This window comes from Falco cherrug, chromosome 1, assembly GCF_023634085.1.
Source record: "Falco cherrug isolate bFalChe1 chromosome 1, bFalChe1.pri, whole genome shotgun sequence".
Classification (NCBI taxonomy): domain Eukaryota; kingdom Metazoa; phylum Chordata; class Aves; order Falconiformes; family Falconidae; genus Falco; species Falco cherrug.
The window spans coordinates 22,220,843-22,247,230 of NC_073697.1; the positions used below are offsets into that span (position 1 = coordinate 22,220,843).

Below are 26,388 nucleotides of genomic sequence, written 5' to 3' on the forward strand. Positions count from 1 at the left end.
CTGATTTTGACTGCAAAGGAGATCGTTTGATCTTAGTGATGCGCTAGGGACTTGCCCAGGTGTGAGGGACTGAGCCCATACCAGGGCTCCTACCAGCCTGCCGGCAGTGACGGCCTCCGTGGAGCATGGGTCATGTACTCAGGTGAAAAGCTCTTGAGGTGCTGCTTGGCCCCTTGAGCCACCCAACCCACCAGCCCAGCGACTCTGCAATGGAAGGAAACACATAGGCTATTAAAACTCGCATGTATATGGGAAGCGTCTGGCTGAAAAATTTAAAATGTATGATGCTGCATTCACTAGAAGACTTGTAAAATACTGTTGTAATAATGAAATATTAATATTTAAAGTAGAGAACTACAACCTCAGAACATAATGTATCACGCTACAGTTTAGTCACTAACAATTACTATTCTACACTTTTGGACTAAATGTGCTGACATACAAAAGGGAAACAGGTAAGAACTTTATTTTTACTTCCCCATATCCACAATAAAATTAATTTTAATTAAGATTTGATTTAACTATGACAAAGGCTCATTTTTTAACTGTTACTGTTCACCTTGAGTGCAAAATGTATTGTATCAAGCAAGCTCACAGAAACTTTTAAAATAAAATAGAAAATAAATTAGGCCCAGTTTCTTTTGAAAGATCTTCAGGTGCTGTTGTATTTTATGTAGCATTCATATAATTTCAAGAGATACGTCATCACCTGTATGTTACCTTTAAACTTAAGATGATACAGTTCCATATATAGTAAAATATATATAGAAATGTTTATACATATTTATATTTTTATATATATATGTACACAAAATATATATAGAAATGCTGGAGGCATTTCTCTTACTTTTCTGTGTACAGGCCCGTGCCTCTGCTCATGCAGATAGAGAAAATTAATCCAGCAGATCCTCAGAAGCAGTATTAAGGTTTGGGTTTCACACAGGAGAAGATTATTGTCAATTTAAATAATTTTATGTTTCAGATTTATCTCATTATACGATTCCTTGCAAGTTTCCACCTCCTAGTAATAGGAAATGAGAGGATAAGACAAAGGCAACTGCTGGGGCCACCCAAAATACTAACAATAGTGAAAATGAGCTAATTCAAAGAGTAGGATGGTAAGGAGGGAAGGGAAGTTTTGGTCTTAAAAACAAATTCTTACATAATACAATCCGAATGGAAAAGAAAAAAACAACCTCCAAATGGTTTAGCCAAAAGATTTGACAACAGTAACTGCATGGAAACATCATAGCAACTTGAGATAACAGTCAGCAACTAAAGCATCTTGTGGCTTTCAGTGATAAGACATGGATTAGACACATTATACACTTTTTTGCTGAGTTGGCAGTTTTAATTGTTCTGGTTTGGGCTTCTAGGGAGGCCCAAAATTGGGAAAAAAAATTAAAAACTCATAGTACAAATATACAAACTGAATAGATATGATAACCAAGCAAACTCAGGCTCTAAGAAAAATGTATGAGCAGAATATTAGCAGCAGAATGAGGCGTTTGACAGTCTCAGAACGTTGTATATTACAGAAGCTGGAAAGTTCAAGTAATGAGAGAGCTATACCCACAGAGACATAAAGCGGTAAAAGTGATAAGGTGGATAGAGAATAGCAATAGGATTAGACAAAAGAGACCAGGATTAAGGTTTGGAGTGAAAGTTGGATATGGTCTGACTCAGCACAGCAATGATAAAATCATCATCATAGAGGAAAAGAAGCATCTACTTTGAAAAAAAAATATAAAAAAAGAGCTAGAAATGTCAGCAATGTGCACCCAGAAACAAACAAGCAAACAAACAAGAAAGCAGGAGGGGGAAAACAGAGAATACTTTGACTACTTCAAATGCAGCCTTTTGGAAGGTAATAGCTGTTGTTAGAATTGTCAGCTATAAACCAGTCAACAGACAGATGTACTTGAATCGTCCAATAAAGATCCCAAATGTCAGTCAAAATGATCAGACTATTTATTACAGAATTTGTAATGGAAACATGAAAGAAGGCATGGAACGATACCACAGAGACAGATGGACTGTTGGCTACATATGTCATTTAATATCAGTCAGTGGCTAGAATTTATTAACACAGTTGCTGCTTTAATGGATTGAACAAGCTTAAAAACACTCAAAGCACTAGATGGTAGGTAATAATTAAAATGCAAGACACATGGTTTCAAAAACTGTAATAGTCTCCTGATAATATCTAGTATAATTTATTTATTTTAAATAAAATTTAAAATAATAGACCTCACTCAGTTTTTGAAGAAATAAGGTTGTTTCACTACCAGTATCTATGGGAAAATGAACTGAACACTGGCATTATATTCATAACACTGTTTTCTGCTTTTTCTTCAGCTAACTCTTCTTGTTCCCTTAACTTTTAAGTACAATCCTGCAAGATACCCAGTGGTAGCAGGACAGAACGACTGCCAGCAGTAATGACAGCAAGCCCTTTGAGAGCAAACACCAAGCTGCTGGAGACAGCCCAGCTTTCCAAGCACATTTTCATCTTTCTATTCATGTAGCCTACAAATTATTTCCTATAAAGCAACCTTAATTCAGCAGCACTGTGTATTATATTTGTATATAACGCTTGTAGGAGAAATACTCCGAACAATAATTACACTGAAAAAGGCTGGAGACCTTTTTCTCATTCCCTCCATTGACATAGTCCTCCACCGAGTTTCGAGCTGCCAGCTCTGGTGAGTACTTCTTATTGGCATTTCCAAAGAGTTCTCTGTAAACCAAGTTATTGGTGTAAAAGTATTTTTCTAGGAGGAAAAAAAGAAAAAAGGAAAACATTCAGAAAAAAGAATACAATGATCTCACTGAATACTTTTAATTTCTAGACTATTCTAAAATACAGAAATCTAAATACAAGTGTCCATTTTTACCATAAATAATAATGAAAAATATATTCATACATAATATATTTTTGTAACTGTTTCAATTACTTTACATTACTATGAAAATCCCATGTGGCAATTGAATCAGAGCCTAAATTTCCCTGAAAAGCTCATATTTTCAGAAAAGTTCAGTGGCAAAAATTTGAATTATTTTAGTACTGAACTCAAAGATAGTTTAATGTCCAAAAGCAATTCCCTTACGCTGCTTTGCAAATTCCAGCTCCATTTGCTAGCTTAGTTCCATGTTTTAAAAGATAAAATTTATTCCTGGTTCATACTGGTATTAGTCTTTCATCTTCCCAGGTACAACAGTAGTAAATACCATGAATATACCATAATTATGAAATTAAGTGCACAAATGATCATTTACTCTTTCACTTTGGAGTCACACTGCGTTATCTTAACAGAAACCTGAGTCACCTTTTTGATAAGAGAGAATATTGCACTAAAAAAAAAAAAGAAAAAAAAAAGATAAAAAGAGGCCTTTTTCCCACCCTGCTGCTTACCCCAGTATTCAGAGCCTTCTAATAAGTCCTTTCAGCAATGTTTATATACCAATAGTCTTAAAACACTAAAAAGCAGAAAAAAAATGGTTTCAAAAACATATTCCAGCGGGATGTTTGAGAAAGAAAAATGTAAAGCCTCTGTAATTTTTCATGGGAACATGTTTTTGTTATCATACTGATGCTGTCAGAACATTTAATTTTGGCCATCTCTTTAAAATCACGGAACCAGCTGACTTCTGGGTACACAACCAAATCTGTCTGACAGACACACTGACCTGATGTACGTCGCTGAAAACTGGAGGGGGGGGGGGGGGGAGCGTTATATACGCACATATGCACAGAAATTTTCCACTTCACATGAACTGAGGATCTGGCCTTTTTCTTCAAGCCCAGTTGCTTAGCAACTCATGGAAAGAACTCATGGAAAGGTTTTTTTAGGCAATTTTTAGAAAATAAGGCCTAGCTGTTTAAGAACAGAGTTCTAAGGTTTTAAATTGTGGGAGTTTTTAATAATTGAGACTCAGTAACATAGACCTTCAGGAGAAAATCATACTCTGGTTGAAGATTTTTCATTCATTTTAGAAGGTAAGGTTTCCTGGTCATTGCCTTTCCCGTTTCTTTTTGTTTTACAGCCAATATTGATCACGATCTGCTGCTGTTTCCCTGACTCTCCCCAGTTCTCCCCCTGAGCACGAAAGGTGCTGAACGTGTTCACGGGCTTCAATTAGACCTTTGATGAAAATGATCCCTTCACAAGTACTTATGAGGAATGACAAATGACGTTCATAATATGCCATGTCACCAGAGCACTAATCAAATTAGACTTAGTACCTTTGCAATCACAAGTGGGTCTTCATGTTTTATATCCGAACACAATTTGAGTCAAGTTAGCTTGGCAGAACATTGCTCCCATCCTCATAAAAGTATATGACAGCTATAACAAGCGTTTTGGGAGCAGGCAGGTGCAGTACAATACCGCCACAGGAAGCTGAATGAAAATATACAACAGCCTGTTTTCTTCACTAAAAGCTGTATTTCTATTAGCAATTCAGACAAATATCAATGGCAATCAATTAAGAGTGATTTGGGTAAGACATTCTGCAGGTGTATTATATTAATTATGATCACATTAGTTTACTGATGTGCTAATTCTGTGTATTTATTTAGACAGCATATTATGGCTTGCCTCTAACATTAATGCCTGTTTTTTATTTCCTACCGTGTGGAATGAGAAAGACAAAATGCTACAAAATTTTGTTTTGCCTAATGAAAAAGCTTGTGCTCTAGTGCTTACAAATTGTGATTCAAAAACCAGGAATGAACATAGTCTGAGATATACATCATTTACTGCTTGATTAAAACACTTAAATAAGTCCTGAGCCGTTAAGAATAATAAGTAGGTTCTCAGTGCATGATTTCTAGTGCAATTATTTTTAAGAACTCCTAGAAATATAGCTAAGCATTACCACCTTTGCCCCCAAATCACTGCAGTAACAGAGCAAATGAATAATTCAGGCAAATAGTATTAGGAATTAAATTATAACTATCCCATGAGAATCCACTATCATGGATCACTTAATAAACAGACATAAAAAAAATAAATTTCACGACTGTCTCACCAGGTAGACGTTTTCAAATAGGGTGCTACTTGTAGGGATGAATGGGTTAATATGAGACTCAAATATTTGAAAGTCATTGAATAAAACACATATTGTGGTTTTTAACTGACATTTGCGCTGTCCTATCTGAAAGAATGTTTTATAAATTTCAATGTTTTTGCAAACATTAACAAATTTAACCTCCATCTGTTAGATTTCATTTCCTGTTGCTTAATGAGGGTCTTGCTTTTCACCTTTATTGTTACTGGTTTAGAGTATTGCCAAGCTGGATATGAAACAAAGCATCCTAGCAGATTCCTGACATATTTTGGTTAATTTAGCTATCTTTAGCTCAAGGAAATGCTTTGGTTTAAATTGTGACATTTCTCCATATTGCATATTGGATACCATATCCCAGTTTTGGTACATTTTCACCAAAGAGAATGGAGAAAAGGAAGAAAAAGCAGGGTCTGATATTCTAAGCAAAATTAATATTCTCAGATTCACACAAATTTTCATCATTTGTGTCCCGTGAAACATAGAATAGTTAAGCAAAACCAAGATCACTATACCCAAGGGGATAGAGTAGAGACCACACCAGTGAAAAGATTCACAATTTGAATTTAAAATTAAACCTGCACTGGCAGTGTCAGGGTTCTCTAGATTTCTTCTTTCACTTGTAGAACAGCAACCTGAAGAGAGAGGGCAGATTTAGGTAAGTCAGCTACACCCGTTGGGCCAGGCAGATACTCATTTGTAACTAGATCATCTCTTGCAGCTGGTTTAGTCACACAGGTATAACAAGAAAAGGAAATAGGCCCTTGGAGCAGAAATAGCACATATGCTTTTATTAGAAGGGCAAAAAGAGGAAAACTTCATGTGAAAAATCCCATAAAATGATGCTAACACCATAGCACTTTGCTTTGTAACCAACACCTTACTCAACTCCTAATTTTACAGCTAAATTGAAATTAATGTTTGCTGCAAAAAAACATTAACTACCTTTTCTCTTTACAGACTTGCTCTTTTTTTGCTTCTTCAGAAACAATAAATACGTGGGTATTAAATCCACATAGAAGAGACCAAAACAAGGCCCCACTGTATTCCTCCAAACTGACTTGGAAAAGTTATGAGAACTGGATACAGAATGGCTGAACAAATTTCAATGATGACAAAAAAAAATGTTAACTGTTCTTTGTATTGTTATTACTAAAATTTACTGCACTGTGGTGAAACTTAAGAATGAAAGGATCAGATCAGAGCAAGTATATCAGAGTTTAAAAATGCAAAGTAATCTTCAATAGAATTAAAAATTCTAATTAAATAAAGTGGCAGAGTGTATATTACTGAGGGATCTTTCGGGGATCTTTTGGAAATGTGCAAGTTATGATTCAAATTTTCATTTAGAAACTCTGTTATACACTTACTTAGCTTACATAATTTAAAAAATAAATGCAATGAGCTATAGTAATTCACTATATGTGCCACAGCTGTGGTTTCAAACCCCCAACTACTTTCAGAATCTCACTAGAAACTTGTGTGATAGTCTATAAAGATTCCATCTGAAGCACTGAGTACAAGAAATTTAGCTGATGACAGACTTCAGCAGGTCATCAAGGTTATTGTTTAGGCATCAGCTGTTTCACACATTATGCATGTCTCAGCCATTACAAGATGCAAACTTCCAGAATCCAATCACATTAAAGGCTTCCTTTACTTCTAAATACAGCAGGATTAAGAGACCTACCAGGGAAGGATATAAAATTGCTAAATGACGTGTCCAACTTTTGGCAGTCCCAAACACCTGGAATCAGCAGTTGAACCTCCAGAAATCATACTCGGAGAACACAAACTTATTTCTGTCTCTCAGAACCAGTCCTGCCACTTCCAAGCCTTTCTCTGGATTCACAAGGACTAAAGTCTCCAGGAAAAATATCAAGAAAAATATGATGTCTGTCACATTCACCTTCTCCAAACACTTAACGGTTTTATTACAATTGTGAGGAAAGGGTGCATCATGCGTCCTATTTCAGGCTGAGAGGCAATGGGAGCAAAGACCAGTCTGCCAGATAACAGCTAATACGGGCTAGCGTGTCCTCTGTACCGAGCAATCCCACGTCATGCGTGATTTTGAGACTTCCATCAGTTGATCAGATAACACATCACTAATGAATTATCCAGTAAGATACAAAACAAGCCTAACACAAATAGGTTTTCTAAACATTTCATATCCCTGCTAAAAATAAATAAATAAATATTTACACATTGTCAGTACATTTTCCCATGTCTCAGTTTAAGCAGATGAATCATTACAGATGACCATTTTCTCACTTTAAACTATGATTTCTTGGAAAACATGGCCTAAGTCAAACTGATGCAGCCTACGTGGATACTTTAAACCCATTTAACATTGACGAAGTTAAACAACTGAAAATCTGAATGTCAAACCACCTGAATAGGTGCTCTTCCCATTATTTCTTTCTTTCAGCTGTTTTATAGAAATAGTGCGGTGAACTGACAAAATTTACAGATGACCCAAATTTTTTCAGGTAGCTCAAGAATGGAAAAGATTTTGAATAAATCCATAGTGATCTAACAAGGCAGAAAACATGAGCATATGAACAATCGAAGAATATGAGCATCGTGTATAAGTCACTGCATAGGAACAATCAATAAGCAATTATTAAAGTTAACCCACGGAATTTAGAAGCAAATAAAAATATCAACTGAAAAAAAATGAAAAATATTATAAAGATTAATATTATTCTATAGGTAAAAGACGTTAGCCATTCCCTGCAGAGGAAAATACAACTGTACCCAGACATTGTTTCATAAACCAGGGTATCTACCATTTAGATATTTTATTCACTTCCCGATTTCCAATTATTTATGTCAACTTTTAGCAGTGGAACTCTGAACTTGTGCTGGCTGATCATAAATAATCTCTAATGTTTGATTCCAGACAAGGATTAGTTCTATAACCATGCCAGTTTTTTGAATACCAATTCATGTCTAGACTTTTTTTTTATTATTATTTTTAGATCAAAACTAGAATCAAATTACTGGCTGTTTTAATTTACTCATTCTGTTCCCTGGCTCCATTTTCTTATTAAAGATGTCAAATACTATTTCAACACTTGTCAGAGAAATGGCAACCTCTTGGGAAAATATATGTAAATCTCTATGTGTTTCAGGCTGACAAGGCACCAGCATGATGAAAACTTGTAAAGAGGCTTCACTGTTCGCAGTCTTCTGGTGCTTCATCAATAATGACATTGAAAAACTAAAAATTAACAGAATTCAGAAGTATCTATTTTTGAAAAAGTAAAGGTTTTTCATGTGATTACTTCCATATTACTAAAAGTTGCAGTTGTTGTTTCCCAAAAATCAGGGCTCCACACGAGGGTGGCTGAAAGGACTGCCACCTTTTCAGTTCTCCTTTCAAGAAGAGAGGGCTTCATTGTGTTCTCTGTTAATATGTGACTTCCCGTGCCACGTGCTCCATGTTCTCCATGCTACACACAGCAGTATGTATCTGCTCTTAAAGAGGAACAGGGAGACCTGATCTGCACACCTTTCCTCGCTCCCCCCTTGTTCACGGGAGGCAGGCTGATACAGGCTGCCCTTAGAAACACCCAAACTAGGCTTGAAAGACCCTCCCTGAAAGCAGCAGGCAGGACAAGCTGTCACAAAACAGTTCCACACTCCTACACCAGGCCCTAGGACCTGCAAGTTTTCTACGAACTTGCTTTCATTTTGCTTTTTATCTATGGAAAACCAAGCACAGGGTTGGCAAAAAGCTGTAGCGGCGTGGCTGGTGTGCAGACACTGTTATCAGCCTAGTATAGCCAAATTATTTCCATTGTAGAAATCCATTAGATTTCTTTAAGTAGGCGACCTACATAGTAGATGTGAGTACATTACAGAATCCAGCAGGGAAGCGCCGGGGGTTTTATCATCTGTACCATGTTCCACACTTCAGAGCTTTCAGCTTGTTTCAACAGTACTACAAATTCGCTGTGCAGAACGAGATCAAATGCTTTGCCTATTTTTAAAAGAAGATCCTCTTAATGCTTCATGGTATCAAACAAAATGAAGCTTGCAGCTTTGCTGGTGATGTGAAGGAATAAGAGAGGGGCAAAGCTAGAGATCACCTGGCACATCCCCTGTGCCCAAGTTATGCTGCTGTCAGAACTACTGCAGGTAAAGAGTCTGCTGGTGCTTTGCTCACCCCGTCCCCAGCAAAGGCGCGGAGATGAGGGATGAGGGAGCTACTTTTCATGCTGTCAGAAGAACTGAAGTGGTACTGCTCCTCAAGAGGCAACAACTAAACAAAGGGTCACGGGCTGTTAATTATTTTTCCGATGTAATAAAACTGTTTCTTAGTCTTTGTTCGAATTTCACATGTGTCATTGGCTAGTGCATATTAGCATTGAAACGAGTGGAGCATGCAGTGGCTGACAGGATCAGAATGAGATTTCAGATGCAATGTAAAACACCATGGTGAGATACTGATGTTTTCATATTAATATTTTATTTTTCTCAGAAAATATCTATGACCTGAAAAAAATCTTAATGTCTTCTACTGAGATGTCAAGAATGCAACCTTTATTTTCAGTACTGCTACATTAGCCATTCAGATGACGGCATGATGACAGTCCCGTTAGATAAATGTTCTTACCAAAAAGCAAATCAATATGAAATAGCATATGGCAAACAGCTAATGTGAAAATATGTTGAACAATTTGTAAATTTTCAATAAACTATATTCCCCAAGTTTAACACTCATTCAAAAAAGAAATCTAAGTCTGCTTATTTTTTAATTTACCTTGAAGGCTGCACACAGATCAATTGTTCACAGAATAATTTCCTTTACAAGGACATTCTGCCCAGTTCCCAGCAACAGCAGATTTATGTCAAAGGCTGCCAACAGATGATGTCATTGAAGGAACAAATTTATATTTATCGGAAAATGAAACAATCTTGCAAACATCTTTACATTTAATCGCAGAAGTCCTGTTCTCCTGCCTATGTTCCAAACACCCATGAGGATTAAGAGCATTATAAGAAGAAACACTTTGCCCAAATAAATTATTCTGTTACAAACATAGAACAGAAAGAACACCAGATGTTCAAAAAGAATTGGGTATAGATTTAAGAATCAAAAAAGGATGATGAATATGGACCATGAAATAAAGCATTAAGCAATGTGATGAGCATCTGTTGAGTAATAAATTTAGTCTTTACAGTTCTCTTTTCAAAGTGAATTTAATGGGAAAGTTTTCCAGCTTGATGAAAATGTTGACAAGTCAGAGAGAAAATATTGGTCATTTTAAGACTGGCATTTCATCTGTTAATACAAATAATCACTTAACAGTAAATAAAAAATATTTATCTGTGGAATGGATGTCTTGCACTTTTACCAATTGGTAAAATTGCTGCTTTTGTTTATATGTCATCCAGACGATGAGCCATAATTGACTTGCCTTACAAGAAAACTGGAAAAGCTAAGGCTAACCATTATGCTCTGGTATCAATGTGCATGTGGAAAAAACTACTAGAGTTTGAGATTACGTACAGTCCTTTTCTATATTCTCTAAGTTTTAAATAACATTTGAAATTATGAAATCAGGGTTGGTTTCTGAGGGAAGATAAGTATTTGTTGAGAGACTAGAAAGATGCCCTGTAATCTCCATACTGAGAGGGAAAAGGAGGAGGAAGACAAGACCTTTTCTTCTTTGCTGTAAAGTTGTTGTTGCAAACTTCTTCCAAAGATATTTGCAACTGAAACAGCTGGGCTGGGGAGCACAAATTTGGCATGAAAGGGCTCCTTGCTGAGAGCTAATTGCCTTTGAATGGTCTTATGAACTTTTTATTGGCTTATACAGAGACAGAACCCTTGAGAAACTCTGTGCCACATGTGCAGTGTGCTTTCGTCACAGGTTTTTCCACTGAGCATGTAACATGTACAGCTAGGAAAGGGCATACTTGCATCACGGCAGGACCTTGACTCAGGCCCACAAAACTTTATGAATGACAAATGTGACCTTGTCAGCATTTTAGAAGACACTTATTTCAGTATAAGGCAAACGAGGTTTGGATAGGGAAGAATCAAAATCTGATCATCTCATCTTGGAAAGTAAGCAAACTCTGGGCTTCTTCCTCGGTTCACCACAGAACTTCTCACAAGGAAAACAAAACCATACAGCACATGCTCTTTTAATTGTGTTGCATATTAAAGAGGGAATAGTTAATATCTCCCTTTTGTTCCTTTTTTTTCTTTTTTTTTAGTTATGAAAAGTGGAGTCAAAATAGTCTGGGAAGCTACACTTGTCAAGTAACTTGAAAAGCATTTTCAAAGAAATAATGTGTTAGTTTTAGCCACAGTGTTCTCTTTTAGTATAATGACAGCCAAGATTTACCCTGGCAGTCTTTGCTGTATGATAGTACGGCTTCAACAGGGATGATGGGACTCTACACATACCGTTTCAGAGTAATGGAATTCAACTTGAGTTCAAGATATGAAACTCCCGTGTGAAAAGCAGCAAAACTGTTCTTTAAGATTCACACCAAAGAGAAATAAATTACAAATGCCTTTTGAAACAGTGCTTGTTTTCCTGGTGTGTGTTTTATCAGTGCCCTGGTTTCTGGTGTGAAGTGGGAGCTTATTTGCCTAATTGCTCTGGCCAGTTCTGGGTATGTGTGGAAGCTCACTGCTCTGGAAAATTTCAGGGGAATACCAGAAGCCAAGCCTGCTTTTCTGTCTGGCTTTGTCTGTGCTTTGGTCCATCCCTGACTGCCTACATGTGTATGAGTTCTGTTCTAAAAGCAAAATCACAGTCTGTATTTCCATACTGTTACATTAGAACAATGGCAATACTCTAAGTGAGTCTGCAAGCAACAGTGCCTGAAGAGGGTATGTATTCAGTTCCTGTCTTAGCATCTAAAATCATTACTGAAGTTTTAGTAAACCTTCAGTCTGAGCAAACTCTTCTCTCTTTACCTTTTATTTTAATGACTGATTAGAATTTCTAACTTGATTACACTGGGATGTGTTGCTGCTCATCTTTCACCTTCTCCCCTTTGGATGTTTATTCATTATTTATTTAACTTCCTGCTTTCTTATTAATTTTTATCTGTGCTCTGCAGGTGAATAGACCAGTTTGTTCATCTCGCACTGAATTGTAGATCACCAGCTGTTACATTGCTTGTAACAGTTGCACTAGAATGGGAAAATCATTTTTGATTATTTTAGCTTTTGGAAAATATCCACATCATGTAAATGCCTCAGTGTCTTAACATAAAAAACATAATCTCTGCAAATACAGAATTAAGCTGCAATACTGTTCTAGGTCAGGCCTCACATACTTTGTACTAATCAACAACACAGAAACACATCTATCTGCTACACTCGTAGCATAGCAGTTATATTTCCCACCCTATCAAAGTGGAAGATTCAGCATGCTCTGTGCAGCCTACAGCAGGACAGGCAAACAATTTTTTGCTGCCACTAGCAAGTCTAAAACTGTTACCCTTTCTTTTTATGAGTAATAGAGTGCTGATAACCAAAAGTGCTGATTATCGGAGTTTTATCTTGTCTGAGCACAATATGGAAGTTCCCAGTTCCTGTTAAGGGCAGCAGCATGTTTGCAGAACCAAAGGCAATGGCCCTCAGGTTTTCACAAGAGTGTACCCGAGTGAGAAGGGAAAGGATCTCATCTGACGAAGGCATAATAGCATTTCAACAATTATCTGTTGTATCTTACCCTTCAGGACAGTGTCATCGGGCTTGAAGGAATTCTTCACAGTACCTGAAATACTTAATGGAGGAATGAAAAACATATTTTAGGAGAAACACTCTCTGAAACAACTTACCAGAATACACCATTTTGAAAACAGAGGTACAATTGCTTGTTACTCTTACATTAACTCAGAAATCCAAATTCATCATACTCTCTCCTGTCTACCAACTATCATCTTTTCTTTGCATGGTTTGTCTGCTTCAGCCATGGTAATGAGAGCAGAAGTATATTTCTAGAAGATGAAATATTAAAACCTACATCCTCCTATAAATGTTTTAGCTCAGTTACAGGTCTGCTGGCCCAAATGATTAACCCACCAAGATTCAGAGTATTCTCACACGTGAACAGTGTACTGCAAAAAATGGCATTGCCTCCTTTAAAAATCAATTATACTTAAATTAAGCAAGTCAACATACATTTTAATCTAAAAATATTCCATTATTCTATATGCAGCCATAACATTATGCAGCATTTCTGGGGAAAAAATAATAAATCTGTAACAAAACACAAAATCAGCTAAAAATTTGCTGCAACAGTGAAGAGGTCATGTACAAAAAACTCTTTGCTTGAGCTTGAAGTAATTATCTCCAGGGGTTTAGCAAAAGTTGTCTTCTGCTATATCTGTCATACTACACTATGGATATTTCCTTCCTTTATGCTTACTACAGTGTTACTGAGGGAGTGATTGTAAACTGTTTCGAACTAATCTGTTGTGATACAATGAGCAAAGAGAGCAAGCGAAGTCCCTTCATTTACCCATATTCCAACAAAAAAAAGTCTAAAGAACAGAAACTCTTCTAAAACATGACTTGCCTGAATGAATTTTTTTAAAAAATATTATATATATATATATATATATCATATGGAAAGAGATGGAGATCCATTCCATAGTGGACTCACAGTTGCCTATAGAACCCTTGTACAACCAGAGCACAACAAAGTTGCAATCTCTTGAAGGCAAATACGTAATTTTCAAGTAAAAGCTGCTGTTTCAGAACTACTAGGGAAGATAAAACTGCAGTGAAAATTTAGATTTGAGTGCAAACTCTCTCAACTGTTTCTTTTCCTTTCTTTACTAGAGCCATTTCAGATCCAGCTTTAGACTTCTATATGCCTCAAGTACTTTCCTGCAAAATCATAGTTTTGATTTTAATTTTTTTACTAAGTATTTTACAAATGAAAGGTGGGAAATGCTGATCAGTGAATACTGTATTGCTCTGCATTTCCAGGAAATAATGAAGTCTTGAAAAGCTAATGAAATTTTGCTTGAGGGTTGTTGCTCTTTACAAGGTTCACATGAATGTCCCACCTCTTTTAATATTTCTTAATATTTATTCATGTGATTTGAATAAAATTAATATTTTTCAAAACATTGCTTCATCTTAAGAGAGTGTCAATACTACATTTTTGGGAAATGTATTTCCTATTATTCTTTCTAGGCCCCAAAGATGTAAATCTTGCACAGAGCTGGTCAGTTGTTTGTGTGGGTAGAGGCTGGGTCCAGCTTCACTGTATAAAACCCCACTGGAGCTACAACCGCTGTCTGAATGATTGAGATCAGAAGCTTTAGGACAAGGTTCAGGGAGTCCCTGAAGGGGGGAAATGTGGGAGAGATGCTGTCTCTGCAGAACTGCACCATGGGGCTCCCCCGGCTCCATGGGCAGGGAGCTCTGAAGGGCTCTGCAAAACTGGGGCTATCTTCCAGCCCCCTGAGAAACTGTGACGCCTCCACTCCAACACTACCAGGTCTGAGGTTTGTTGTGTCCAGGTTAATATTGTTTAAACAATTTGCTCGTTGTGCTAATTCATTGTACATGAAAAGATAAAGGTCGGTTCATTCTGGTCTTTTAAAGAAAAGCTTCTTACAGGATTTTTATAGTGAAATTCTGTTCACATAGGGACCTAAACCTGTACTTCTGTTTATGTATTCTAGCATAATTATGCAATTTAAAATGTCAGGTGCTGTAGATGTTTATTTGCAAATCATACACACAGACACACAGAGTTCTCCAAGTGCAGCTTAGGGCAGGCATGGTCCACATTCATTAACCCTTAAAAGAGAGTCTTCACCATAATTTCTGTTGTTAAAATTTTGTATAAATCAAATGAAGGAAAGTGAGAGTCTTTGTTTACAAGAACGGAGGAAGAAAAACAACTACTGGCAACTTTTAGAGCTGGAGCTCTGAATGCACATTTATAGTATTCATGAATAAACAGGAGAATCATTCTATTGAATATTAATATTCATAAGAGTTGGGCTAAACAACATCAGATTCTTCCTACTGACTACTGCCTTCATCTAGAAGATTAATTAAATTAGGTTCTATAAGGGCCGCGATTTCTTTTCAGAAGTCATTTGTAAGGGAATGGTCTCTCTATCCAAATGTTATCTTTCAGCAATAAATTCAGCAGCATTACTGCAGGCGACACTACTCATATTAAATTAACGGATTTGAGAGCCTGATACTTCTTAACGAGCTTAATACACAGGGAAATTATTTAAGTCAAGATTTTTGTTTAATATTAAAATATGCTGATTTCTGTTAGAAAATGAAGATGGTAATGCTCTTGAACCAGAAAAAAATTATAATTCCCTACACTATGTTCCACAATGAGAGAAAGGCTGGTAAGTAATGTTTCATAGAAAAATATTAATTTATTAGATTAGATACTTTATCATGTTTTGAGCAAGCTCCTGGACAGGAGTCAAATGCCCTTAGGCTGATAGATGAATTGAACCCAAGTTTCGTACTTTTCAAGCAAGCGTAAGTATCAGTGCTGGCCTCACAGATAACAGTGCAGTGTCACTACTGCCTTATATTAGTTTGGTAAGCAAAAATTTTGCCTAAGTGATTTAAAGAATGAATGTTTCAAACCATGCAGTAAGCATGTTCTCAAACTAACATTTTCCATAAAGGTTTATTAAACTGAAATGTAACTTTTCACATTCTCACTCCAGCTGCTGACCCAATTTTTCCTGTCCTCTTCCTCTCCTCCCATTATTTGTTGGTCCCTACTCAGGACAGAGCAACCATCGGGGTCCAGGAACCACTCTTCAGATATGTCAATGCCCAAATTACTATCTGATAAACTCCACAAAAAGCTTAATTTCCTCCTTACACAAATGAAGAAACTTCTAAAGTCTCCAAAAATGTTCATTACCTGGGAAAACTTTCTTGTTCTTTTTGTGTAAGTGCAGGGATGAAATCTTCCTACCTCCTAAGGTAAGGATTACCTTATATTGGTATATATATTGGTGTGTATATATATGTAGGATTACCTTAGAAGAACACCACCTCTGGGGTTTAGACCCTTCAGTAATAACAGAAAGGTAATTTGGTCCTTCTAATACTGAGGAAATCTTCCAGTAAAGAAAGGAATTATTTATATATAGCTAGACTGACAAATTTATATGCCTCAAAAATGTTATTGGTTTTATGTCATTTTGAGCTCATAAAGCTCCAGTAGTTATTCCCTCTCCCTGCAAAGACAAAACAAGTTGATCTGTCTGGGTCTTACCGGAGGCTCATGAGGCTCATTTAGCATTTTAGGTTGTGAGGCATTCGCATCTTGAAGCCTTATACTAGAATACATGGTAAGGCAACTTCTAATGAGTTCCATTTCAAGATTAAATAATTTCCAAAGTCTTTAAGTAACCCAGATACACACGTCTAAATTGAATAATTGCTTCTAGCTTACAATTCTACTCCAGAACAAACTCAAGTCATATGTAATGTTTTTTCTAACATCTTAACTTAATCAGAGAGTGAACCTAGGTCAGCAGGCAAATGGCAGAACACAAGATGGCACTTCCAGTGTGGTTTTTTCACTATTTTCCTACTGAAGTTGTCCCTCCAGTTCAGACTCCCAGGGAGGAGGGGCTGCAGAGCATGCCTAAACATTCCCAGCTGGCTCTTCTGCTATGCAAGCACCTGGTCCCACAGAGCTGTGCTTATTTTTACTCTCCTTTTTACCATGCTTTTTTAGTGAGCAAAGCTCTGGGACAATGGACTCTCGCTGACCAGATGTGGCCAGAAAGTAAAACAAGGCCTTCAACTCAGTTTTGCATCTCTAGGTCACACTGGAGTTAGGCGGTATCTCCTATTGCACGTGGCTTGCAGTGGTTTCAGAGCCCTGAACAAGCCAACCCATGTAACATTTCCTACATACACTTGAACAGAGGGAACTCAATCATGTTATGATGGTTAAAATCATGCTCGTTAAGAATAAAACATCAAAACTATGATCTTATCTCACTAAAGCAAATCCTGATTTATACTGACCCTTGAGCACTTCATATTATAAATCTTCTTTTTTGGTTGGGTTTTTGTTTTTGTTTTTTTTTTTTTAAATAATGCAAAAAAAGATTTCTGAGTTAGGTCCAGTGCTCCGGCACTGGAGCTGTAATGACTATTTTAAATGGTTGGTTTTCTAGAATTTTACTAATACTCATTTCACGTGGAATTTTTATGAAGCAGCTATGTGGTGCAATGATACAAAAAATAAATTTAGAAGTGCCATGAATATATAGATATATCGGTAATTACTTTTATTTTAATAGCAGCTTCCAGTATTTATCATTCTCCCCAGCCGTACTGATTTTTCAGCACTGTATATGAAGCAACCTTTCTTAATGCTTTTCTTAATCACACTGGTATCAAAGATTACAATATGAAACTACTTTGTTTGAGGCATTACATATTCATTTCAGTTACTGGGGAATGAGATGGAGAGCTGAAGCTAAAATCCTACTTAATTCTTGGAAACGCCAGCATTTTTATTCATTTCCGGAACATTATGATGTACCATTTGTAGTTGAAGTGCATTTCATAAATTATTTTTTCAAATTAGTATCTCTATGTTTGAAAAACAGCGTATTGGAAATCCACATTGGTTGTATTTTGTTTTCTAATGGATTATAATGTATGCATACCTAATTAAAAAGTAAGCTTTATGTGTCTAACCATGAAGATATCGGACACATTTATAAACTTTCAAAATCTGACTATATAAAGAAAAGATACTCTACTTTTGCTTAGTATTTTGCCATTCCCCTGATGTGAGTTTAATGCTCAAACTCTTTGTGAACTGAATTCTAGGCTTAAGTGTTGCTTTCAAGTCAAATTGACACAGCTAAGTTTATTGATATAAGTATATAAAATTTTTCTTGTGAGAATTTATCTCAGACTAATACTGTGTTCTATTACAGATAATTAAAGTGGCTCTAAAATACCATTTATACTAAGGGAAAAGTTAATTTACTGTGAATTTTTAACTAAGGGTCACATTCAATATTACTTATATAAATATGCTAATGGCCTGAAAACTAATTTCTGTTAAAAAAAAACCCCAATAAACAAACCATATCTTCTTCTTATTAGAATTCAAAGTCTAATTAAAAAAACCCTACAAACCCAAGACAATAAGCCAAGATACAAGATTTGTCGTGGAAATATGAAATTTGACAGCTGGAATGTTTTGATGTGCTAGCTTTTTAGCATTGGGGGGTTTGATTTTTGTTTTTAAGTTTTTTTAAATTTTATTTTAGGTGCAAGTCATATTTGCATTTCATAGTTTCTGTTATTTCTTAGTATTAACAAATTCTTACCAGCACTTTGGAACAATCAAAACCCAAAGATTTTGAATTTCAAAAGAAAACCCCAATGCATTTTCAAAGCATACCTTTTGAAAAAATAAACTTTTGGCAGGGACTCCATTCTAACATTACAAATAATAAATTTATGTAAAAGCAGTTTACTTAAGTATTATTTACTTGTCACAGTCTTTCTTAGCAATACCATTATACTTCTGATACCTGTCACAGGGAAAAACTGCTCAGTTCACATAGCTTAAACCAAATCGGGATTGAAGCGGTTTATTGATTCACTAATGACTTGTAATTAACCTATGTTCATGATCAATATCAGTCATACTACATACATACCTCAACACTAGACACTTGTGAAATGTTAATAAACACCCACACATTCCTAAACACCTAGCGCCAATCTCAAGAGGCTGTAGCCCAACACCCGCTACCTGCAGGCTGGGGGGATGGGTGCAGAGGTCTCACACGCTCACCCCAGCTGTGGGTCCAACCCACTGCACCCTGAGCTGACACGCTGTGCCCATGCCTGGCCCTGCTGAGGTCACCCTACGGATGGGGTGATGCCTCATGGGGTTGACCACTGCCATTTCCACTCCAAGGAAATTTTCCTGCTTTCTTTAGACTCAGAAAAAGACCTAAAGTGGAGGATGGCAAATATTAGAATGAGCGGATACATTTGAATCAGAGCAAAATGAATGCCTTGTGGATCACGAATGCCATGGATTTCGTTTTAATATCTCAGCACAAAGAGACACTTTGGAAGTCCTGTGCCAGCAAAGGTGCCAAAGCACATTCTTCCCTGTGAGGCAGGATTGCAGGAAACAAATTCTGTTGCTCTAGGTTTTCTGGGTAGGTCAACCATGTACAAGATTTCTATAGTTTTCTGTACAGAAATAAATTACACTGATTTGGCTACAGCATCATAATAATTACTAATGCAAAACACATGCATACAGGGAGAAATAAGAAAGTGCAGCAGTGATGAGAAAATCTGTCAAGGGTGACAGAGGGAATAAAATACAACCTACAACTTAAACCAGAGCACCTTTAATCTCTGGAAATGCTTTTCACGCCATCCTTCCAAGAAGCCCGTTAGATGTAAGAATATTTTGTCTTACTTGGCTTGGACAGATCTGCTATTCATTTCCACAGTTCATAATGTAAATGTGGCTTCTGGTACATAATGCAGTTTCAGTGTTTACTGTTACTTGAACTTTCAGCCCTTCCAGAAATGTGTGCATATATGTATCTTATCTTTGCTTGGACATAGTCAAAAAAAGCCTCCCAGAACATTCAGAACCAGACTTGTCAAACCATAAAATGACACTTCTCCATAACCTGAATAAATTTAAACTGCATAGGTTTAAAAAAAAAAAAAAAAAAAAAAAAAAAAAAAGCTGTAATATTTTGTATAGGTATTCTCCCTAGTTCTCATTATGGTAAATGAATATTTTTTTTTTATTCACTATAGGCTACATGGAAACCTACTGCTCAAGTTTTCTGGATTCTGTGCAGGTCACAAATGTCAAAGTCACTCGGAAAGCACAGCAGACTTTCAACACATCCAAGATAATCTAAAAGTTGTCAGTTACTGAGCGGTAATGTGGATAAGTGGGAAAACAGTCTGATTAGCACTTGATACAAAATCATTCCCAGCATCCTATCAATTAGCATTTATGGTGCTGTCACTGAGTCTTGCATATATTTTGTTTGACACACTGAATACTGAATATGAACAAGCTAACGTTTAACCCACCTTAAAACTTAGTAAAGAGACTTAGGTTATCTGTATGGCTCAAACCATTTCTTGACTACTTTTTCATGAGATCTAATGATGCTTGACACACTTTCCTTAAAAAAAATACTTGGTGCTAAAAAACAAATCATATTCTACCACTGCTTGGCAGTGTTCTCATCAATGTGACGTTTATTTGTATTTTGGAGGAAAAATTACAGGCAAAGCTGTTAGAATGAAACAAAACAGGAGCTAAAAATGACTGAATGTCACATCTTCCTCTCTCATTGCTTAGGAAAGCAGTTGCATCAGTCTGCACAGGCTTGTGGTGCATTGGAGTGTTTCTCTGCATGTTACAAGACCCTGCTTTTCCTTTTCAGAGGAAAATCAGGATTCAGTACTTTTGTTTCTAAATTGTTTTGAAAAGATAAAATTTCAAGAACAGAATTTGGTCCTGTTTTAAAATATAACCCCTAAAACACAAGGCAGGGCATCATACAATCACAAATACCAAAATATTATTAGTTTTATTTATGGACTACATTATGACTTCATTCTGAATGTATCCATAGAAGAACCTAAGCTACCTAAGTATTTCTGAGGCTAACTAAATAAAGAAAAAATGTCATTTGCAACTAAGTTCAGCATTGTGGCCAGTGGTGAGCAGGGCAGGAATACCTCAACAGCATGGATAGAGAATAAGCTGAGACATGATAACTAACCATAAATTTTATTCTATTTTTTGAATTAAGAAATGGTCCCATTGTCTTTAACAGGACTGAATCTGAATTAAGTAGATTTATTAATTATTAGATCAGTTTAGTTCAGAAAATTGCGAATGCCAGAGGATAAATAAACTGAGACCCTAAAAGAACTGTTAGCCCCAAGTGCTACAATATCCTTTCCTCAGATGGCTCTGCCCCTCTGAAACCCAGACTCTGGAGTCAGCACCCAGGTTCACTCCAGCCAAAGGAAGAGCCAAGAAAACACATGCAAAATCAGAGCTCTCTCTGGGAGAAGCATCAAGTTTGACAATAGAAAATACTAAGTACAGGGGAAAAGAGTACCTAACATCCTTCCTACCTCTAAGTGAGGGTATGTGAATCACAGATCAGCTCCTGTAGAAGAATGGCTGCAGAAGCATGGCCTTAGAATCTCTGAAGATCTGCACAATCCAGGCCTGGTATTAGAATAGGCCTGTAATCAGAATTGTACTGAAGTTGCTGTGCTGAAGTTAACAAGAAAGATAGCCTTGAGCTATTCTTGAATCCTGAGACCAAGTAATTATGTTGTGCCAACAGGCCATGGCTGTAACAAGCTACAGCTGCTGGGAAAGCAGCTGCAGGGCCAAGAAAGATAGGGACCGGTATGGGAAAATAGGGAGTAACAAACTACAAGGCTGAAGCACAGCAACACAATTAGCTACATGGATAGAATGCTTATTTTAGTCATGATAATTAGGGGTGAGAACCGCGCGTGTTTAGAGACTACTAACCAATTATATTTCTGCTTTACGAATATGCATGTGTATCAGTTCTATATAAGTAGTGTTAGAAACTAATAAAGTTGAGCAAGATGCATAACTCATATTGAGCGCCTTCTTGACTCCGGCGAACCCTTCTTCCAACAAGCTCCTTCCCAAGGCATGTAACCAAAGAGGCATTCAGGTAGAAACATGCAAGTACCTACTTGGAGAAACCCCAGTTCTCTGCCCTCCCTACAGATGCCCCAACACACAAACCTCCACTCCTATCACCAGTCTACAGGAGCCACTTTGAGGCCCCAGAGCAGCAAGAACATAAAATTCAGAAACTAGACAGAAAATAAAGACACGATTGTGACTCTATTTGCCACTAGTAAAAGCATTTACCTCAGGTCTGAGTCCTGTTTCAATCCTCACAATGCTCACTCTTCTCCTTTTAAAGACTTCTAAAATATGGCACATGAAGAGTACCTCGTCTTCTCCTGCTCAGCATGGGGCTTCTGGATGACTCTCCCATCACAGACTCTGGGGGCAGGTGGCTGTAAATTAAGTATTTCCAAGCTCAGATCCCTTCTAACACTTAGACCTTAATTCCTGGACATAGAGAGAGGAAGATGAGCCGTTCAGGCCAGCTACATGAAAGTGAAACACTTGGTGTCTCTAGGTTTACCCAGCCTTACCTCCAGCTTCCACTGACCATCTGCCATGTTCATGTGGCTGGATATTTGCAGCTAATCCAAAACAGAGCCCAAAGATTATTTTCACTGTTTGAGTAAAGGCCTACTTTTATCCCAATGTTTATGATAATACAAAAGTTTGCACCGGACTGGTAAACACAAACAACAGTCATAACTAGAAATGTTTTTTTTTCTTTGCTTACCCTTCTTTCAGCTCCCTTTTGCCCCAGAGACAGCCCACTACATCTCCAAATTCATTAGCAATGACCACCTGATACAGAATACCTGCGTACTTACTGTACCCTAAAAGCTGACACCAAACAGGCATGCCGCTAGAAACACAAGTGTCTACAAGGAAACACTTTCCTCACTTGCAAACACTCACAAGTCCAGTTTCCATCAGTTTCTAAAAGGAGGGGCTCGATTTTTTTCTCATTCCTGTCCTTTCTTTGTAACAGGACTTAATCTAATCAGTCTTGCTAGTGCTAGTGCTCTTTTAGCTCTACTAGTTCATCAATTTGGCCACTCCAACAGAGAAAACAAACAAAAACCTTTTAATTAAATGGTTTCATTTTCTGGATTCTATTTATTTTTCTTTTCCAATGAGTTCTGGACAAAGAGACCTCACACCAGTGGCACAAATGGTATTGCAAGGCTTGAGAACTGCTGTGACCTAACCATGCATCACAGAGGTGATATAACTAACCAGAACATTTTAAAAGTATCTCAGGGACCAATAAAACCATTCCACTGATAATCAAATCTAAAACAAGTACAACCATACAGATTTTAAATTTTCCTTTTTACTTCTTCAGTTCAGGGTGTTGGTACACACCTGCATTAGAACATTTTTTATATCCATCAGTTAAAGTGCAGGTTTCAATCTGTCAGTAAACTTTGCTTTTTAAGGATTACCATTAGCAACAGTGATTTTTTCCTATATTAAAAGGCAGATTAATTGGCATTGTAAAGCACAATTGCACTGACATTTTATTCACCAAATTAATACATGGCAATCTCAAATTTTTGTTCAGGTTAAAAAGAACAGGGAATGGGAGATTGCTGTAATTTGTTTTTACAAACTGCTTTAATATCTCACAAAAGTAAATGAAAGCTGTAATTTTCCATCTATTTCTCTTTAAAGTCCTGGAAATGTTCACAACATCCTGAATGACGTAGCCTATAAGCATCTGTAGCGTGTGATCTACAGAATCAGCATATGGATGAATATGGGTCACATTAAAATTTAACTGAAAGCCATGAATTTTTACTGCTTCCTGATGTTACGAGCCATACCATTTCAATAACCATTGCACTGGATCCCAGAAGCTAACAGGATTAACACATGGCACACTGAAAATACTAGACAAGCAACAGAAGAAGGAATGGTCATTTATAAGATGTAACATCATGGCCTAATAAGAATGGGTAGAAGATGAGTTTTATTTTTGACTATGAGTTTTTCTGAAGAGTGAGTGAGGAGGGATGATTCCAAGTCTTGGTCTTGCTGTAAGGGTTGGAACCACCTGGACATCTTCCATATACATACTGGTACAACATGGCACCTACTAACAAGGGAGAAACTTTGGTGGGCTTTTATATTTCTGCTATGAGTCTGTAACGTCAGATGTCATGTTCACAGCTGCAGTGTGTTTTCAGAGAAGCATCATTGTTTGCCATTTTGACACATGGGGTGTCAAGTGCTCTTAGGTTTGGTTCAGCGTGCTCTTAGGTTTGGTTCAGCAGCAGACAAGGCATCAGCAGTGTATCAGAGCACGTGTGCTGTATTCAGAGGATGGTTCTCTCTGTTCAGATTGACAGCTTCATCTGTGTTGTCTTCTGTATATTGTAATCTGTCGATTCATACCACATTTCTCACGGTGTTTGAAAGGTGGTCGAGGCGCTCAGGTATTCCAGATAGATCAGTCAGAGGGTATTGGTTACTAAATCTGTAGCAAAACTCATGAAAGAGGACTATGTTCAATTCATCTGCTGAGGCTGCCACCCATGCATTGCACAGTGTGTGTTGCGATGCCATTCTTAGAAGCCGTTTCCTCTCTTTCCTTGGGAATAGAGACACATATACCGGAAAGCAAGCTCAGACTGCCAGCAGTCGTACTATTTGTAGGTCGAGCCGAGGATGAAATTGATATGGGTGAAGTTGACAAGGATATTTTTGGTCATATATTTGGCTTGGAAGTCTTAAGCTCTTGCAGATACTTCAGATAACCATCACAATACGGGATCTTATGGAAAAATATTTATGGTATTTGGTTTATGGGAAAAGTCTGCTGTGTTTTGAAGGGCTGAACACTCGCAAAGATTCTGCTTTTTGAGTAATGAGAGGCGCTAGGACAATTTCTATGAGTATAATAGCTTTCCAGTGAAAGTAGCATGGATATGACAGATCCACCATCGTTCCTCTGTTCATCAATTTTAGTGAAAAGGTAAAGGTTTCTAAAGTGATGCTAAATTAGGTTGCTCTGAATTTTTCTGAACCTTTTAACAAGGGATTTGATGCTGTGGCTGAGTCATTTTTAAGACTGTATGGAATCATTCAATTTACACCTGTCACAAACCTTGACACCCAAACTGTTCTCCCTAACAAACAAATATTTGTGAGCCATTGAAATTCCGTTTTTCTTCTGAAGTTAATGAAAATAGAATGGCAGAAAAATACTTGAAAACATTATGCTCGGCTGTTTTCTATTGGTTTGTTAAAGTGCAACATAAAATTATTACTTACGTAGAAGTTTAGTACAAACAGTAAAAAAAAACTCCATTACTATCTTGATGCTGCTTTGGGTTTGTTTAATATCACATGGATAATTATAGAAATGGGCTGGGTGTCTCTCAGTAAGAGTTTATGGGTGACTTATGCTTACACAAAAGGCCGAAATATGACCTTACACTAGAAAATTCTGGCTATCAGTTTCAGAAAATATAACAATGATTTTCAGTTCATGCAGCATATGAAATTAAGCATTAAAACACAGAATATTTAACAAATTAATCAGATTCAGTTTAAGTCAGGTTTAAACAGGATCTACATTCTCATCAAATACTGTAAATTAAAGGAATTGTATATTTGATAACACACCTCATAAATAAAAGCTGAAATTATGCACTTGCTTGAGTGGTAAATCAATTTTAATGTAGAGTGGTATTTTGTGTTTTATACATTCATTTATTCCTCTCATGCAAATTCACTTTTTATTACGGGCACCTTTATGTCCATACTTGCAGGTCAGACCTTTGCAATTTGCAAAGAGTCAAGTCATTCTGTAAGCTGTCAGCAGGAAGAATGCTTGCACATTGCAAAGCAACCTTCATGTGAGTACTGGTGAAGGTAGATGCGAAGCATCGCTCTAGGATGAACAGGAAAACCACCAGTTTACAAATAGGTTAGATATTATGGTTCACAGATGCTTTCACCTTAATTTTTTAAAGTGTGACTTTAAGATATACAAATATTGTCACATCTTCTTCCAAGACAGATTCCTATCTTTCTTAATAATATATGTGTGTGTATATATATATCTCCAATCTTTACTAAAATCATATGTTGTATTTTCTGGAATTCATGTGGAAATACATTTTAGAGGAATTTTGCATACTTAAAATGAATAAAAGATGTGAAGGCAAATTAATGTCATATCTCACCAAAACAACGAAAAACAAAACTATAAAGTGAACAGCGGGAACTCTGCTGTAAATGGATAAGGATAAATCACATTCAAAAAAAGTGTAAATTGCTAAGATAACATGTCGAACATTTCCTGGAGATCTTAGCAAACAAAACCAGAACTCAAATATGAAATTAATTTTCCTGACACCTTCACTAATATCCTTAGATTTCTTTAACCCCTTCACTTCCCTGTTTCTTGGTTTCTGATGCGTATCCCTTGCAGTAGCAGAAAGAAGCTGATGCCTGTGGTGACCAGTGATGAATGTGATATATTTGAACGAATCTCATAGGGTGATAGATAAGACAAAATGACAGAGTACTGAATTCATTGAATTCCAGCTCAGGAAAAAAGATAAGCTCGTAGCTGTAAGCCTTAGCAGCA

At 36.8% G+C, this 26,388-nt stretch overlaps 1 long non-coding RNA gene across 1 annotated transcript in view; it reads right to left on the minus strand.

Moving 5' to 3' along the window:
* The window catches only part of LOC114014305 (uncharacterized), a 30,088-nt gene continuing 3,700 nt past the window's right edge, over positions 1–26,388 (minus strand). Inside the window, exons 2-6 of the long non-coding RNA XR_003557762.2 lie at positions 22,029–22,180; positions 12,780–12,832; positions 2,647–2,774; positions 848–1,021; positions 1–204 (exon numbers count right to left, since the gene is read on the minus strand). This is a non-coding gene — a long non-coding RNA (uncharacterized LOC114014305). The remainder of the gene's footprint in view (positions 205–847; positions 1,022–2,646; positions 2,775–12,779; positions 12,833–22,028; positions 22,181–26,388) is intronic.